Source organism: Oncorhynchus keta, chromosome 18, assembly GCF_023373465.1.
Source record: "Oncorhynchus keta strain PuntledgeMale-10-30-2019 chromosome 18, Oket_V2, whole genome shotgun sequence".
Lineage (NCBI taxonomy): Eukaryota > Metazoa > Chordata > Actinopteri > Salmoniformes > Salmonidae > Oncorhynchus > Oncorhynchus keta.
This window is the reverse complement of record NC_068438.1, coordinates 36,024,967-36,039,038: the sequence shown is the minus strand read 5'-3', so window position 1 is coordinate 36,039,038 and position 14,072 is coordinate 36,024,967. Positions and strand designations below refer to the sequence as shown.

Sequence of the window (14,072 nt, the reverse complement as noted above, 5' to 3'; positions counted from 1 at the left end):
AAAGAGAGTCGGACCGAAATGCAGCGTGGTGGTTACTCATGACTTTAATGGAAAAAGTGACACATGAAATAACTATACAAATACAAAACAACAAACGGAACGTGAAACCTAATTACAGCCTATCTGGTGAAACTACACAGAGACAGGAACAATCACCCACGAAATACACAGTGAAACCCAGGCTACCTAAATACGGTTCCCAATCAGAGACAACGAGAATCACCTGACTCTCTGATTGAGAACTGCCTCAGGCAGCCAAGCCTAAACAACACCCCTACTCAGCCGCAATCCCAAATACTACAAACCCCAATACGAAAATACAATATATAAACCCATGTCACACCCTGGCCTGACCAAATATATAACGAAAACAACAAATACAATGACCAAGGCGTGACAAATATAACATCAATATATCAGAAATATAACGGGAATGTAACATCAATATAACATCAATATAACAGTAACTGAAAGGTTAGATCCCCGAGCCGAATATAATATTACAGGAATATAACAGGAATAACAGGAATTTAACAGGGATATAACAGGGATATAACATCAATATAACAGGGATAAAACAGGAATTTAACAGGTATATAACAGCAATATAACATCAATATAACATGAAAATAACACCAATATAACATGAATATAACAGGAATATAACAGGGATAAAACAGGAATTTAACAGGAATATAAGAGGGATATAACAGGGATAACAGGAATTTAACAGGAATATAAAAGGAATATAACAGGGATAAAACAGGAATTTAACAGGAATATAACATGGCTGTAACAGAACAGGGATATAACATGGCTATAACAGAGATACAACAGAACAGGGATATAACATGGCTATAACAGAGATACAACAGAACAGGGATATAACATGGCTATAACAGAGATACAACAGAACAGGGATATAACATGGCTGTAACAGAACAGGGATATAACATGGCTATAACAGAGATACAACAGAACAGGGATATAACATGGCTATAACAGAACAGGGATATAACATGGCTATAACAGAGATACAACAGAACAGGGATATAACATGGCTATAACAGAGATACAACAGAACAGGGATATAACATGGCTGTAACAGAACAGGGATATAACATGGCTATAACAGAGATACAACAGAACAGGGATATAACATGGCTGTAACAGAACAGGGATATAACATGGCTATAACAGAGATACAACAGAACAGGGATAAAACATGGCTGTAACAGAACAGGGATATAACATGGCTATAACAGAGATACAACAGAACAGGGATATAACATGGCTATAACAGAGATACAACAGAACAGGGATATAACATGGCTGTAACAGAACAGGGATATAACATGGCTGTAACAGAGATGTAACAGAACAGGGATAAAACATGGCTGTAACAGAGATACAACAGAACTGGGATATAACATGTATGTAACAGAGATACAACAGAACAGGGATATAACATGGCTGTAACAGAACAGGGATATAACATGGCTGTAACAGAGATACAACAGAACTGGGATATAACATGTCTGTAACAGAGATACAACAGAACAGGGATATAACATGGCTGTAACAGAGATGTAACAGAACAGGGATATAACATGGCTGTAACAGAACAGGGATATAACATGGCTGTAACAGAGATGTAACAGAACAGGGATATTACATGTCTGTAACAGAGATGTAACAGAACAGGGATATAACATGGCTGTAACAGAGATACAACAGAACAGGGATATAACATGGCTGTAACAGAGATACAACAGAACAGGGATAAAACACTACACTACCCCACCCTAACTATTCTACCGTACACTACCCTACCCTAACTATTCTACCCTACACCACCCTACCCTAACTATTCTACCCTACCCTACACTACCCTACCCTAACTATTCTACCGTACACTACCCTACCCTAACTATTCTACCCTACACCACCCTACCCTAACTATTCAACCCTACACTATCCTACCCTAACTATTCTATTTTACCCAACACTACACTACCCTACCCTAACTATTCTATTCTATTCTACCCTACCCTACCCTAACTATTCTACCCTACCCTAACTATTCTATTATAGTCTACCCTACACTACACTACCCTACCCTAACTGTTCTACCCTACCCTACACTACCATACCCTAACTATTCTATCCTACACTACCTTACCCTAACTATTCTACCCTACACTACCTTACCCTAACTATTCTACCCTACACTAACTATTCTACCCTACACTACCCTACCCTAACTATTCTATTCTACCCTACACTACACTACCCTACCCTAACTAATTTACCATACACTAACTATTCTACCCTACACTACCCTACCCTAACTATTCTATTCTATTCTATTCTACCATACACTACACTACCCTAACTGTTCTACCCTACCCTACACTACCATACCCTATCTATTCTATCCTACACTACCTTACCCTAACTATTCTACCCTACACTACACTACCCTACCCTAACTATGTTACCCTACACTAACTATTCTACCTACCCTAACTATTCTATTCTACCCTACACTACACTACCATACCCTAACTATTCTATCCTACACTACCTTACCCTAACTATTCTACCCTACACTACCATACCCTAACTATTCTATCCTACACTACCTTACCATAACTATTCTACCCTACACTACCTTACCCTAACTATTCTACCCTACACTACCCTACCCTACACTACCATACCCTAACTATTCTATCCTACACTACCTTACCCTAACTATTCTACCCTACACTACCTTACCCTACACTACCCTACCCTAATTATTCTACCCTACACCAACCTACCCTAACAATTCTACCCTAGATCCACCCTCAGCTACCCTAAGATACCCTACCTCTCCCTACTATAATCTACCATCAGCAACCCCACATTACACTATCCTACCCTCAGCTACCCTACACACTACACTACATTACACTACACACCCCCCCCAGTGCAATAAAACCTGATGTGGGTCTTACATCTGTCCCACTGCTGGAGCAAACACCAGGGGAGCCTCACAGGGAACCAGCAGAAGCTGTGGACTCCTAATTCCAGGTTTATTTAAGGACATTGTTTTCTCGCCTCGCTCTTCCTCTGCTCGTTTTAGATTGACTCAGATACCCACCAACTTAAAGGCACTGTGCCAATGCCCACACGCCTTTGATGTGCAGAGGGAATGTTGGTTTGGACATCTGGGAGCTGCTTTAGACGGCCTGCGCTCCCGGCCGTCTGCTAGACACACCAGGACGCTGCCACACACACACACACCAGGACGCTGCCACACACACACACCAGGACGCTGCCACACACACACACACACCAGGACGCTGCCACACACACACCAGGACGCTGCCACACACACACACCAGGATGCTGCCACACACACACACACCAGGACGCTGCCACACACACACACCAGGACGCTGCCACACACACACACCAGGACGCTGCCACACACACACACCAGGACGCTGCCACACACACACACACCAGGACGCTGCCACACACACACACCAGGACGCTGCCACACATACACACCAGGATGCTGCCACACACACACACCAGGACGCTGCCACACACACACACCAGGACGCTGCCACACACACACACCAGGACGCTGCCACACACACACACACCAGGACGCTGCCACACACACACACCAGGACGCTGCCACACACAGACACACCAGGACGCTGCCACACACACACACCAGGACGCTGCCACACACACACACCAGGAGGCTGCCACACACACACACCAGGAGGCTGCCACACACACACACACCAGGACGCTGCCACACACACACACCAGGACGCTGCCACACACACACCAGGACGCTGCCACACACACACACCAGGACGCTGCTACACACACACACCAGGACACTGCCACATACACCAGGACGCTGCCACACACCCGCTCATCACACACACCAGGACGCTGCCTCACACACACACACCAGGACGCTGCCACACACACACACCAGGACGCTGCCACACACACACACCAGGAGGTTGCCACACACACACACCAGGAGGCTGCCACACACACACACCAGGACGCTGCCACACACACACACCAGGACGCTGCCACACACCAGGACGCTGCCACACACACACACCAGGACGCTGCTACACACACACACCAGGACACTGCCACATACACCAGGACGCTGCCACACACCCGCTCATCACACACACCAGGACGCTGCCACACACACACACCAGGAGGCTGCCACACACACACACCAGGAGGCTGCCACACACACACACCAGGAGGCTGCCACACACACACACACCAGGACGCTGCCACACACCAGGATGCTGCCACACACACACACCAGGACGCTGCCACACACACACACCAGGACGCTGCCACACACACACCAGGACGCTGCCACACACACACACCAGGACGCTGCTACACACACGCACCAGGACACTGCCACATACACCAGGACGCTGCCACACACCCGCTCATCACACACACCAGGACGCTGCCTCACACACACACACCAGGACGCTGCCACACACACACACCAGGAGGCTGCCACACACACACACCAGGAGGCTGCCACACACACACACACCAGGACGCTGCCACACACACACACACCAGGACGCTGCCACACACACACCAGGACGCTGCCACACACACACACCAGGACGCTGCTACACACACACACCAGGACACTGCCACATACACCAGGACGCTGCCACACACCCGCTCATCACACACACACCAGGACGCTGCCTCACACACACACACCAGGACGCTGCCACACACACACACCAGGACGCTGCCACACACACACACCAGGAGGCTGCCACACACACACACCAGGAGGCTGCCACACACACACACCAGGACGCTGCCACACACAAACACCAGGACGCTGCCACACACCAGGATGCTGCCACACACACACACCAGGACGCTGCCACACACACACACCAGGACGCTGCCACACACACACCAGGACGCTGCCACACACACACACCAGGACGCTGCTACAAACACACACCAGGACACTGCCACATACACCAGGACGCTGCCACACACCCGCTCATCACACACACCAGGACGCTGCCTCACACACACACACCAGGACGCTGCCACACACACACACCAGGACGCTGCCACACACACACACACCAGGACGCTGCCACACACACACACCAGGACGCTGCTACACACACACACCAGGACACTGCCACACACACACACCAGGACACTGCCACACACACACACACCAGGACGTTGCCACACACGCACCAGAACGTTGCCACACACCAGGACGTTGCCACACACCATGACGTTGCCACACACACACACCAGGACGTTGCCACACACACACACCAGGACACTGCCACATACACCAGGACGCTGCCACACACCCGCTCATCACACACACCAGGACGCTGCCACACACACACACACCAGGACGCTGCCACACACACACACCAGGACGCTGCCACACACACACACCAGGACGCTGCCACACACACACACCAGGACACTGCCACACACACACACCAGGACACTGCCACACACACACACCAGGACGTTGCCACACACCAGGACGTTGCCATACACACACCAGGACGCTGTCACACACGCACCAGAACGTTGCCACACACACACCAGAACGTTGCCATACACACACACACCAGGACTCAAACCCCATACACTGCTGACCATATGACTCAAACCCCATACACTGCTGACCATATAACTCAAACCGCATACACTGCTGACCATATGACTCAAACCCCATACACTGCTGACCATATGACTCAAACCGCATACACTGCTGACCATATGACTCAAACCCCATACACTGCTGACCATATGACTCAAACCCCATACACTGCTGACCATATGACTCAAACCCCATACACTGCTGACCATATGACTCAAACCCCATACGCTGCTGACCATATGACTCAAACCCCATACACTGCTGACCATATCTCAAACCCCATACACTGCTGACCATATGACTCAAACCCCATACACTGCTGACCATATGACTCAAACCGCATACACTGCTGACCATATGACTCAAACCCCATACACTGCTGACCATATCTCAAACCCCATACACTGCTGACCATATGACTCAAACCCCATAACATCACTGCCCTGAGTGTGTGAATAGAGCTAACAGACCTAAGTACATACCCTACTGTAAGTCATTGATGAAAACATTAACAGTAAAACATGATGTCTGAAACCTAGCAGTGTAAATGTTAAGTGCTCCGGCTAGCAAGCTGGTCCTTGTAAAAACATATCATATAGGCTACTCATGAAGCACCAAAATACCTATACATCTAACTGTTGGGCTTTGTATAATTACAATTCTGACATTCTCTGTTGCAGTGGAAAATATATTATAGCCCAAAGGCAAGTCAAACAGATTAGATTTCACTCGTATCTAGTAACACCACGTTTTGTCTTCCTCTTGTAACAGTATCTACCGTGTTCCCCAGCCCCGGGAGAAATCTACGCCTCTTACTGCCAAGCCCAGCTGGAGATGGACAGACTGACTGACTGCAGCCTCGTGGCTGATCTGTGGGGAGCATGCTCATCTCATGTCTAACTGAGAGAGTGAGGGCTGGATGAATGGATAGACGGAAGAGAGAGAGGGAGGGAGAGAGAGAGAGAGAGAGAGAGGGAGGGAGGGAGAAAATCAATAAGGCACCAGAGTGAATCCCTTCTCTGACATGGGCCAGTCCTTCTCTCTCTCTCTCTCTCTCTCTCTCTCTCTCTCTCTCTCTGTCTATTTCTCTGACATGGGCCAGTGCTTTTCTCTCTCTCTCTCTCTCTCTCTCTCTCTCTCTCTCTCTCTCTCTCTCTCTCTCTCTATGTCTCTTTTCTCTGACATGGGCCAGTCCTTCTCTCCTTCTCTCTCTATTTCTCTTTTCTCTGACATGGGCCAGTCCTTCTCTCCTTCTCTCTCTATTTCTCTTTTCTCTGACATGGGCCAGTCCTTCTCTCCTTCTCTCTCTATTTCTCTTTTCTCTGACATGGGCCAGTCCTTCTCTCTCTTTCCCTCTCTATTTCTCTTTTCTCTGACATGGGCCAGTCCTTCTCTCTCTTTCCCTCTCTCTCTACATCAGTCAGACACTGAGATGCTCAGCTCCAACTACAGGTAACATAGAGATCACTCTCTGCAGGGTTGGAAGAAAGCGGTTGTTTCCGGTTTCCAGGGATACAGTATTTTCAACATATCTTCCGTTTCCTCCGCTCAGGCGTCTTTTCATGCCTGCTACGTTGGATTACATACAGACACACACACAGACAGTCTTTGGAGGGCAGGGATCAGAATAAACAAATACACTGGTACCCTAAATCTCCAACACTGTTGTAAGTAAAACACATAGTCCCCTGCATAGACTACAGCAGGATATAGACTTGCACCTCAGAGGGCTTCATCACATTCAACAGGCGTCCTTTTATTTTCTACAGGTATTTCTTGACAGGCCGTCTTGGAACACGTTTCAATTGTCTGTGTCCCATCTGACTGACTGTCTGGGTAGAAATTACAATTCTGCTCATTATAGCAAAGCTGGGGGGGCTGGACTTCCTTTTAGAAAATATAGAGCTGATGCCAAGTACCCACGGCTCAGACACAAGATGTTCCTCAATAATACTGACAGCAGCAAAAATAGGATTTTTTGGGGGGGGCTCCCGAGTGGTGCAGTGGTCTAAGTCACTGCATCTCAGTGCAAGAGGCTTCACTGCAGTCCCTGGTTCGAATCCAGGCTACATCACATCCGGCTATGATTGGGAGTCCCATAGGGCGGCACACAATTGGCCCAGTGTTGGCTGGGGTAGGCCGTCATTGTAATTAATAATTTGTTCTTAACTGACTTGCCTAGTTAAATAAAGGTAAAATAAAAAGTCAGTCAGTGTTTGAAACTAGAGGCTAAGGCGATATGTGTCTTTATTGTTTTCCAGGACAGTTCAGAAGTAATCCTTCTTGTCTCACAAGAGTTAAAAGGGTACTTCCCTAGTCATTAGTAGAGAATGCATTAGTCAAGTCTGCCCAGCCTTAGGAAGCTTACCCTCTGGCCATGGAGTCAGCTAAGGGCCTAATGAGAGCAGCTAACAATGACCTGCAGTCTCTGTACTGTGGGCCACTGGGCGCTGACTAAGGCCTCTCCCACTAGGTCAATATTAGACTACTCCAACATGATAAGGAGTGAAATAAATGATTAAGAGGGCAGGAGGGGAGGAGTAGAGGGAAGAGGGGAGGAGTAGAGGGGAAGACTAAAGAGAACACTGTGGTACTTTCCTGTCACTCTGATTCATACATCGATGAGCTCATATCCTGTGTATGGTTGTGGGTCTACATGGGTTCAGAGAAGCTTCGGCCTTCAGGCGCTTTCAGATAAAAACAGGGACCAAAAATAGCCTTCAGGCGCTTTCAGATAAACACAGGGACCAAAAAGAGCCTTCAGACACGTTCAGATAAAAACGGGGACCAAAAAGAGCCTTCAGGCACTTTCAGATAAAAACAGGGACCTAAAAGAGCCTTCAGATGCTTTCAGATAAAAACGGGGACCAAAAAGAGCCTTCAGATGCTTTCAGATAAAAACAGGGACCAAAAAGAGCCTTCAGATGCTTTCAGATAAAAACGGGGACCAAAAAGAGCCTTCAGATGCTTTCAGATAAAAACAGGGACCAAAAAGAGCCTTCAGATGCTTTCAGATAAAAACAGGGACCTAAAAGAGCCTTCAGATGCTTTCAGATAAAAACAGAGACCTAAAAGAGCCTTCAGATGCTTTCAGATAAAAACGGGGACCAAAAAGAGCCTTCAGACACGTTCAGATAAAAACGGGGACCAAAAAGAGCCTTCAGATACGTTCAGATAAAAACGGGGACCAAAAAGAGCCTTCAGATGCTTTCAGATAAAAACAGGGACCAAAAATAGCCTTCAGATGCTTTCAGATAAACACAGGGACCAAAAAGAGCCTTCAGACACGTTCAGATACAAACGGGGACCAAAAAGAGCCTTCAGATGCTTTCAGATAAAAACGGGGACCAAAAAGAGCCTTCAGACACGTTCAGATAAAAACAGGGACCAAAAAGAGCCTTCAGATGCTTTCAGATAAAAACAGGGACCAAAAAGAGCCTTCAGATGCTTTCAGATAAAAACGGGGACCAAAAAGAGCCTTCAGATGCTTTCAGATAAAAACAGGGACCAAAAAGAGCCTTCAGATGCTTTCAGATAAAAACAGGGACCTAAAAGAGCCTTCAGATGCTTTCAGATAAAAACAGAGACCTAAAAGAGCCTTCAGATGCTTTCAGATAAAAACAGGGACCTAAAAGAGCCTTCAGACACGTTCAGATAAAAACGGGGACCAAAAAGAGCCTTCAGATGCTTTCAGATAAAAACGGGGACCAAAAAGAGCCTTCAGACACGTTCAGATAAAAACAGGGACCAAAAAGAGCCTTCAGATGCTTTCAGATAAAAACAGGGACCAAAAAGAGCCTTCAGATGCTTTCAGATAAAAACGGGGACCAAAAAGAGCCTTCAGATGCTTTCAGATAAAAACAGGGACCAAAAAGAGCTTTCAGATGCTTTCAGATAAAAACAGAGACCTAAAAGAGCCTTCAGATGCTTTCAGATAAAAACAGAGACCTAAAAGAGCCTTCAGATGCTTTCAGATAAAAACAGGGACCTAAAAGAGCCTTCAGATGCTTTCAGATAAAAACAGGGACCTAAAAGAGCCTTCAGATGCTTTCAGATAAAAACAGGGATCAAAAAGAGCCTTCAGATGCTTTCAGATAAAAACAGGGACCTAAAAGAGCCTTCAGATGCTTTCAGATAAAAACAGGGATCAAAAAGAGCCTTCAGACGCTTTCAGATAAAAACAGGGACCTAAAAGAGCCTTCAGATGCTTTCAGATACAAACGTGGCTAAAAAAAGAGCCCTTGGGGCTGTTTAGCAAAACCTACTGCTCCGAGCCTGCAGGGCCTGAAGCTAAAACCATTCATCCTGACTATAGTCAACAGGACCTGAAGCTAAAACCATTCATCCTGACTATAGTCAACAGGGCCTGAAGCTAAAACCATTCATCCTGACTATAGTCAACAGGGCCTGAAGCTAAAACCATTCATCCTGACTATAGTCAACAGGGCCTGAAGCTAAAACCATTCATCCTGACTATATTCAACAGGACCTGAAGCTAAAACCATTCATCCTGACTATAGTCAACAGGGCCTGAAGCTAAAACCATTCATCCTGACTATAGTCAACAGGGCCTGAAGCTAAAACCATTCATCCTGACTATAGTCAACAGGGCCTGAAGCTAAAACCATTCATCCTGACTATAGTCAACAGGGCCTGAAGCTAAAACCATTCATCCTGACTATAGTCAACAGGGCCTGAAGCTAAAACCATTCATCCTGAATATAGTCAACAGGGCCTGAAGCTAAAACCATTCATCCTGACTATAGTCAACAGGACCTGAAGCTAAAACCATTCATCCTGACTATAGTCAACAGGGCCTGAAGCTAAAACCATTCATCCTGACTATAGTCAACAGGGCCTGAAGCTAAAACCATTCATCCTGACTATAGTCAACAGGGCCTGAAGCTAAAACCATTCATCCTGAATATAGTCAACAGGGCCTGAAGCTAAAACCATTCATCCTGACTATAGTCAACAGGGCCTGAAGCTAAAACCATTCATCCTGACTATAGTCAACAGGGCCTGAAGCTAAAACCATTCATCCTGACTATAGTCAACAGGGCCTGAAGCTAAAACCATTCATCCTGACTATAGTCAACAGGGCCTGAAGCTAAAACCATTCATCCTGACTATAGTCAACAGGGCCTGAAGCTAAAACCATTCATCCTGACTATAGTCAACAGGGCCTGAAGCTAAAACCATTCATCCTGACTATAGTCAACAGGGCCTGAAGCTAAAACCATTCATCCTGACTATAGTCAACAGGGCCTGAAGCTAAAACCATTCATCCTGACTATAGTCAACAGGGCCTGAAGCTAAAACCATTCATCCTGACTATAGTCAACAGGGCCTGAAGCTAAAACCATTCATCCTGACTATAGTCAACAGGGCCTGAAGCTAAAACCATTCATCCTGACTATAGTCAACAGGGCCTGAAGCTAAAACCATTCATCCTGACTATAGTCAACAGAGACAAGTCACTTTTATTTGTCCTCCATCTGTCTGAGCCGGTCATGTTTGATGAATGGACAGCTGTCATAGCGGGGAACCTGTGTAAGTAGTTGGTTGACAGAGAGACGCAGGGAGAAAAGAGGTTAGATGGCAGAAAGCCACTTAGGAGCCATGAAGGGATCTGGAACAGAGTGTTCAGGATATTGTTCGTCAACACCACTAACCCCACGGGGCTTACACAAAACAGTCAGGCTTTCATATACCATGTACCCTGTCCTGTAGGCCTATGTCCTGTCTTTCTCATCTCTCACACAGCCAGCCCAAAAAATTGTACGTTTTCTATCGACCCACAGTTCAAAGCAATGGGATGTCATTGAAATACAGTATATAGGCTGTTTACTCTTCAACATGTATTATAGGCTAACAGCTCAAGAGGATTTAAAATCTGATGTTGATTGCCTGAATGGAGGGTACTAATGGCTTTACAACATCACCAAACCAACCCATACACAGTACAACCTACACACGCACACTACCACAAATTGAAATAAACCTAGATTTGATTACAGTGGTAACTTCTGGTGGACCAGTGCACTTTTAACATCAGAAGAAAAAAGGAGGCAGAAGAAGCCAAAACATTAAAAGGATTTGTATTTGAGGAAGTTGAGGCAGTAGCAAGGGAATAAATGAGCAGACTCCAGCATGTCATGTTGGTTTACTGTTACACTGCAATTAACTTGTTTTCTTCTGTTCATCACTTCTCTTGACAAGAGCTACAAAACAGAACGGCCTTCTGGGAACAATAGACCAGTGATTGTTGTGTGTATAAAGAGAAATGGTATCTGTCCCACTGCAGCCCTTTACAAGGAGAATAAAACACAGATATGTCCCTCTTGTACAATGCCATCCCTTGTGCCTTGGCAAATACATAGGAAGCACAGACAGAGACATAAGTATTACATGTTTCAGCGATGAAATGGAATCCCTGTACCCTGCAGCGATCAGGGCCTTACCTATATTAACCTATACTGACCTACACTGATCTACACTGATCTACATTAATCTACACTGACCTACACTAACGTATACTAACATATACGAACCTACATTAACCTACACTGACCTACACTGACCTACACTAACCTATACTAACCTATACTGACCTACACTAACCTATACTAACCTACACTGACCTACATTAATCTACACTGACCTACACTGACCTACACTAACCTATACTAACCTATACTGACCTACACTAACCTACATTAATCTACACTGACCTACACTAACCTATACTAACCTATACTGACCTACACTAACCTATACTAACCTATACTGACCTACACTGACCTACATTAATCTACACTGACCTATACTGACCTACACTAACCTATACTAACCTATACTGACCTACACTAACCTATACTAACCTACACTGACCTACACTAACCTATACTAACCTATACTGACCTACACTAACCTATACTAACCTATACTGACCTACACTAACCTATACTAACCTATACTGACCTACACTAACCTATACTAACCTATACTAACCTATACGAACCTACATTAACCTACACTGACCTGCACTAACCTGCACTGACCTATACTGACCTACACTAACCTACACTAACGTACACTAACCTATACTAATCTACACGAACCTACACTAACCTATACTAACGTACACTAACCTACAATAACCTGGCTTACAGTACTTGGGCAATTATCATTGAATGACACACCAAGCCAGTCCCAGAATAGTTTACCTCAATTTTATAACCTCTCTTTCCTCTATGGAACTGCCCACTGTAGTTAGTTTGTATGTGTTTAGAATAGAGACAGGCTGTTTGTGGCATGTATCTTTTTACTGCTTACCAAACTAGCCCATATTTCCACGTTTGGCCGTCGGCTGCCGTCCCTTGGTTTAGCTCTGGTCAAGGTCCTGTGTTCTGTTTGGATATGGGCCTCTCGTTTCTGGATGCCAACACATACAGCACAAATCCATAAGTCACTCAGCTAGGTCCTCGAGGGACTGGGAGTCAGTCTGTGAGTGGTTCAACTTCTCTCAGTTCAGTGAGGAGAATACTGAGATCCTGTAGCAAGCAACCAGGCTCATCGAAGAGAGAGAGAGAGATAGCCTTGCTATCGAGAGAGAATGAGAGAATGAGAGGGAGAGAGAGAGAGAGAGAGAGAGAGAGAGAGAGAGAGAGAGAGAGAGAGAGAGAGAGAGAGAGAGAGAGAGAGAGAGAGAGAGAGAGAGAGAGAGGGAGAGAGAGAGAGAGAGAGAGAGAGAGAGAGAGAGAGAGAGAGAGAGAGAGATATGCTAGAGAGAGAATGAGAGAATGAGAGGGAGAGAGAGAGAGAGAGAGAGAGAGAGAGAGAGAGAGAGAGAGAGGGAGAGAGAGAGAGAGAGAGAGAGAGAGAGAGAGAGAGAGAGAGAGAGAGAGATAGCCTTGCTATCGAGAGAGAATGAGAGAATGAGGAGAGAGAGAGAGAGAGAGAGAGAGAGAGAGAGAGAGAGAGAGAGAGAGAGAGAGAGAGAGAGAGAGAGAGAGAGAGAGGGAGAGAGAGAGAGAGAGACTTGCTATTGAGACTGGCCGCCGTAGGCAGACCTGGCTCTCAAAAGAAGAGAGGATATATAATGTATGACCATTATTTGACACATATTTCCCTCAGATTACACAGACCCACAAAGAATTCGAAACCAAATCCATTTTGATAAACTGCCATTTCTATTGGGTGAAATACCACAGTGTGTCATCACAGCAGCAAGATTTGTGTCCTGTTGCCACAAGAAAATGGTAACCAGTGAAATACAAACACTGGTTAAATCCAACCCATATTTATGTTATTTTCCCTTTTGTACTTTAACTGTTTGCACATT

The 14,072-nt window shown here is 45.8% G+C and overlaps 1 protein-coding gene and 1 long non-coding RNA gene across 4 annotated transcripts in view; both read right to left on the bottom strand.

Moving 5' to 3' along the window:
- The window catches only part of robo1 (roundabout, axon guidance receptor, homolog 1 (Drosophila)), a 476,268-nt gene that overhangs the window by 261,292 nt on the left and 200,904 nt on the right, over positions 1 to 14,072 (bottom strand). The window lies entirely within an intron of this gene.
- LOC127908753 (uncharacterized) lies at positions 10,047 to 11,266 on the bottom strand. Its single transcript, XR_008068343.1, has 3 exons — positions 10,502 to 11,266; positions 10,215 to 10,419; positions 10,047 to 10,173 (listed from the first exon to the last, which is right to left on the bottom strand). It is a non-coding gene; the product is annotated as an uncharacterized LOC127908753 (long non-coding RNA).